This window comes from Penaeus japonicus, unplaced genomic scaffold (genome assembly GCF_977035675.1).
Source record: "Penaeus japonicus unplaced genomic scaffold, GWHDUDI00000001_assembly GWHDUDI00000015, whole genome shotgun sequence".
NCBI classification, from domain to species: Eukaryota; Metazoa; Arthropoda; class Malacostraca; order Decapoda; family Penaeidae; genus Penaeus; species Penaeus japonicus.
This window is the reverse complement of record NW_028234417.1, coordinates 11,449,700-11,454,699: the sequence shown is the minus strand read 5'-3', so window position 1 is coordinate 11,454,699 and position 5,000 is coordinate 11,449,700. Positions and strand designations below refer to the sequence as shown.

Here is a 5,000-nt window from a genome sequence, read left to right as displayed (position 1 = left end):
CAGAGAGGAAAAGAAAGAGACGAAGACGGACAGCCAGTTTCCTTTGTCCCCGCGTGCTGGGGAGCCGCACCGGAGCAGATGGATCGGTGCCAGCAAGTGCATCCTAGAGCACTGTCAACGGGTAGGTCATTAGGGCGCACCTGCCAAGCCAACACATGCATCAAGGTACCCACAGCCCCTCCTGTTGCTAGGGCAACATGGCGAGAGAAGGGGCTTGGGAAAAGGGGTGGGGGAGGGGGCAAGAGTTATCGGTTTAAAGGTTTATTGTATTTTCCCCATTTTATGGCTGGAGCCTTTATATTCGATTAGCATAATTCAATCTGAAAGCTATCTGCAGGATCCAACTTTGCAATCACCGGTTACCGGAAGTTTTCATAACACACTCACTCACTCACTCACTCATTCACACACACACACACAAACACACTCTCTCTCACACACACACACACAAACACACACACACACACACACACACACACACACACACACACACACACACACACACACACACACCAAACTCTGATAGGGAGTAGGGCTTAAGTACGGCTGTCTCTATTACACAAGAGAACATATCTACTCATGGCCAGGTTTGCGTCACCATTGTTTCTTATCTCCTGTTTCTCGTTTCGTGGCAAAGCACAGCGCTCGTAGTGACAACAGAAAAGCAGGCATGGGGTTTAGTCACGAAAGCGCGCAGGCAAACCGGGTAGTCGTGTACAAGCAAGAGCAAAGCGCTCAGCAAAAATCCTTTACTGGAAATTGTAGCAAACTTCGTTGTCTGAGAATCGAGTTACTGCCAAAGCGAGTGATCGTGTTGTGACGTCACAAGGGTGGGTGGGTGTGGTAGACAGAATAAAAGCGATTTATGTAGATTGATGGATGGAATGAGCATAGATTACCCCCAAGAAAGAGTTTGCAAGAGAAAAAGTTTTATTGGACAAATACCCGATCTCGACCGGAAATGAATTTAATGATGGAGATCAAGTGGTCTCTCTGCGAAGGCACTTCTTTCTTATCAGTAACGTTTCTATCTACGGAATATAATACAAAGAAGAAATACAAAAACTTGAAGACTAACCAAATCCGAATTACGAGAATCCCTCTTGGTGCACCACCCTGCTTAAATAAATTCGTAAATAAATGAAAGACGCAAAGACAAAATAAAAATAGGGATTGCGGCACCGGGCGCTTTGCCTGCACAGTCAAATCTTTTGCTTCTAAAACGGCAATTTGCTTCGTGTGACCTGCTATCTTCGGCTCAGACTATTATAAGAACCAGACCACCCTCTTAGTGACCATTCGCGTCAAGCTCCTTTATATCTCTTGTATTTTACTCTGGCTAATGCTTCGGCTCAGGGGTCTATCATCCGGGAAAAAAGTTTGTACGTGTATTTGTAGCGTGGGTTGCTTGTAATTTTTGCGTTGAGTATTTAGTATTCTTAACTGTAACACAGCGTAATTTCACGGGATGATAATTTCATCAAAATGATACTCTACAATTCTGTTAAAAATAAAGATCATGATTTAAATAATAATGAAATCATAAGTTATAATAACAATGAAGATCATCACCATAATAATATTGATGGTAATAATAGTACCACTACGACTACTGCTACCACTATTACTACTACTACTAGTAATAGGAATGATAATAAGACTACTAATTTGATGATGATGATAATGATGATGATGATGATGATAGTAGTTATAATAGTGGCGGTGGTGATATGATGAATGAGATGAAGATGACAATAATAATAGTAAGACTCCTTGTATTGAATAAAGATATCAATAATGCCATTTCTAGTTTTTCGAATAACATAGACTTTCTTCCACAAACACACACAAAAACTAAGCATTATAAATATCATGTATTGGTGTTAGAACAGGAATCACATTAGGACAGCCTACCGTAAAGGACTTTTAAGAATCGGAGTTCTTACATATGAGAATATTGCTCCATATGTTTTTCTTTTTCTTATTGGTGTTAGAACAGGAATCACATTAGGACAGCCTACCGTAAAGGACTTTTAAGAATCGGAGTTCTTACATATGAGAATATTGCTCCATATGTTTTTCTTAATAATCCAGCGAAATATGTTAGGTTCAGGAACTGAGGATAAGTAATTCGTCGTTTTCTGATAAGCCACTCGAGACAGCCATGACATCCGCTTTGAACATCAGCTAGGCCTGTCTCGCGTGATAATGCTTCGATAAAACGCGTCTTCCGAGAAAGGATCCGGTCCCTTTCAAAGTTCGAGAAACTTTCGTCAACACAACAGGCGATGGTGTGTCTCCGTCCCCTCCGTTCTGCGTGAATCTTTCCACGGGTCAGTGAAAGACAATGGCTAACAGTGATCCGCGATTCAACACATGTCTAATGCGAACAACATACAGAACGGCCTCGGATCGTTGCTGTAGGCTCTCGTTCCTGCATTTACTCCTGGCTTGCGAAGCCGTGGCTTGATATGTAAAGGAGTGCGGATTTGCAATGGATGTTAGAATTGTTTTAATTTGCATGAGCCAAATGAGGTCAACATTTAGGAACGTTTGTAGGGTTGTTAATGGAGATGTTACCAAAGCGTACCATTAGATCACAGAAGAACGAACAAACATGTTGAGTGCGTGTATGGCTGATGGAAAAGTCCTTCCCAGGGCCCAGACCCCGGCGCCGCTGGCGTCATAGCACTGACACATCAGTGGAAAATTCCCTTCGTGAAGCCATATATAAATAGTCAGTATGCTTTCAGGGGAAGGCGGGATTTTTAAGGGAGAAGTTGAGATCCAAGCTTACGTTAAATTCAAATCATAAGGGCATTCATTTAAGTAATATGAATTGATAAAACCAAACTGACATATCTTAGTCTGGCTACTAGAACGGGGATTCAGACAAATTTCCTCACTTTTTCTTTTGACGTTAAATGATAATAACGAAAAGGTCTGAGTCAGGAGGCTTTTTCTGGGGCGGGTGAGGATGATTTACATGGCCTAATACACGTTGTCACTCGAAAAACGAGAAGAGAACATGCCGTTTCTATCACCCTTTTTTCTTTTATTTTTCGTCAGTGTACCACCGCCAGCTTAGAGGTGTGCTTTCGAGGAATTTGACGGGTGTCTATTTCCGTCTCGAAGCCGCTGCTCCTTCCAATCGAAACGCCATTGGTCGACCAATACCTCATTAACGATATAGTATTCGCATTCCAAAACAAAACAAACAAACAAAAAAAACGTAGTTACGAGTTCACACAATCATTCAATTAGTTTATAATTAAAGGGGACGGAAGTCAAGAGGACAAAAGCTCTGACGCCATACACATGTGCGCTGTCTTGAAGAGTGACTGTTGCCATGACAACAGTGACGTTTCATTGCACTCGTGACACAGTCCAGTTTCACTTAATGACCTAGAGGACATATTGACGATAACTATCAACGGGAAAACAATATATACATGTATGCACATACATGTGTGTATATATATACGACTATAGTCATTTTCATTCAAAGATACCGAGTAAAGGAATTGAAGCTTTAAAGTTAAACAACGAATCTCCATTAAATGTCACTGACACAAACCTGCGCGGCATTGCATAACTTGGCACCTGTCTCATGCACCCGACGACTGTTATTATACATACAGAGGAGATACAGATAATGACATGAGGCAATTAATGAACTTATTTACTGCCATGGCAATTGCGCATAGGAAACTATCAAGTTTAAACAAGAGATGAAAGAAAAAATAACACCATTCAAACAACTCTCTCTACTCAAAAAGAAAAGAAAAGAAAAAAAGCTAACATTGAGCAAAGAGAATTAGAATTAGGAGGAAATGAAAAGAGAGGGAGAGAGAGAGAGAGAGAGAGAGAGAGAGAGAGAGAGAGAGAGAGAGAGAGAGAGAGAGAGAGAATATTAACCCCGTCAATATCAGTTGTTTACAGTGGACCTCACACACTCGAAGGTCGGTGTTCTCGGGGGTAAACTGATGATCAAGTCACGTCCGCGCCGGAAGCCGGTATCAAAGCGAGAAAAAAAAGTTAGCACTCGTACTATCTCCCGCGTCAGCACAGAAGACTCTCATTTCCATTTGTCAGAGAGAGAGAGAGAGAGAGAGAGAGAGAGAGAGAGAGAGAGAGAGAGAGAGAGAGAGAGAGAGAGAGAGAGAGAGAGAGAGAGAGAGAGAGAGAGAGAGAGACTTTTTTGACTTTGACAAGTTTATTAAGACAAATGGTTATTTATATCTCAAAAGGATGAGGAGAGAGAGAGAGAGAGAGAGAGAGAGAGAGAGAGAGAGAGAGAGAGAGAGAGAGAGAGAGAGAGAGAGAGAGAGAGAGAGAGAGAGAGAGAGAGAGAGAGAGAGAGAGAGAGAGAGAGAGAGAGAGAGAGAGAGAGAGAGAGAGAGAGAGAGAGAGAGAGAGAGAGAGAGAGAGAAAGGAGAGAGAAAGAAAAAGAAAAAGATAGAAAGTGAATGTGTGAAAGAGAGTAAAACAAAGACAAGAAAAACATAAAAAGTGAACGAGAGAGAGTAAATCAAAGAAGAAAAAAGTGAATGAGCGAAAGAGAGTAAAGCAAAGAAAGAAGAAAAATAAGTGAATGAGCGAAAGAGAGTAATGCAAAGAAAGAAGAGAAAAAAAGTAGATGACCGAAAGAGAATAGAGCAAAGACAGAAGTAAAAAAAGTGAATGAGCGAAAGAGAGTAAAGCAAAGACAGAAGAAGAAGAAAAAGTGAATGAGCGAAAGAGAGTAAAGCAAAGACAGAAGAAGAAGAAAAAGTGAATGAGCGAAAGAGAGTAAAGCAAAGACAAGAAAAAAAGAAGTGAATAAGCGAAAGAGAGTAAAGCAAAGACAGAAGAAGAAGAAAAAATGAATGAGCGAAAGAGAGTAAAGCAAAGAAAGGCGAAAAGCACATCCCAGTTGAAACCAGTCAAGGCGCCAGCCAACCTTTCCCGAGACAATAGAACGCTTAAGTCGTCCAACTCCCCCAAAACTACACCTCGCA

The 5,000-nt window shown here is 41.3% G+C and overlaps 1 protein-coding gene across 1 annotated transcript in view; it reads right to left on the bottom strand.

The window, feature by feature from the left end:
- The window catches only part of LOC122251790 (Monocarboxylate transporter 1), a 59,759-nt gene that overhangs the window by 13,829 nt on the left and 40,930 nt on the right, over positions 1–5,000 (bottom strand). The gene's annotated exons all lie outside the window — the stretch shown is intronic.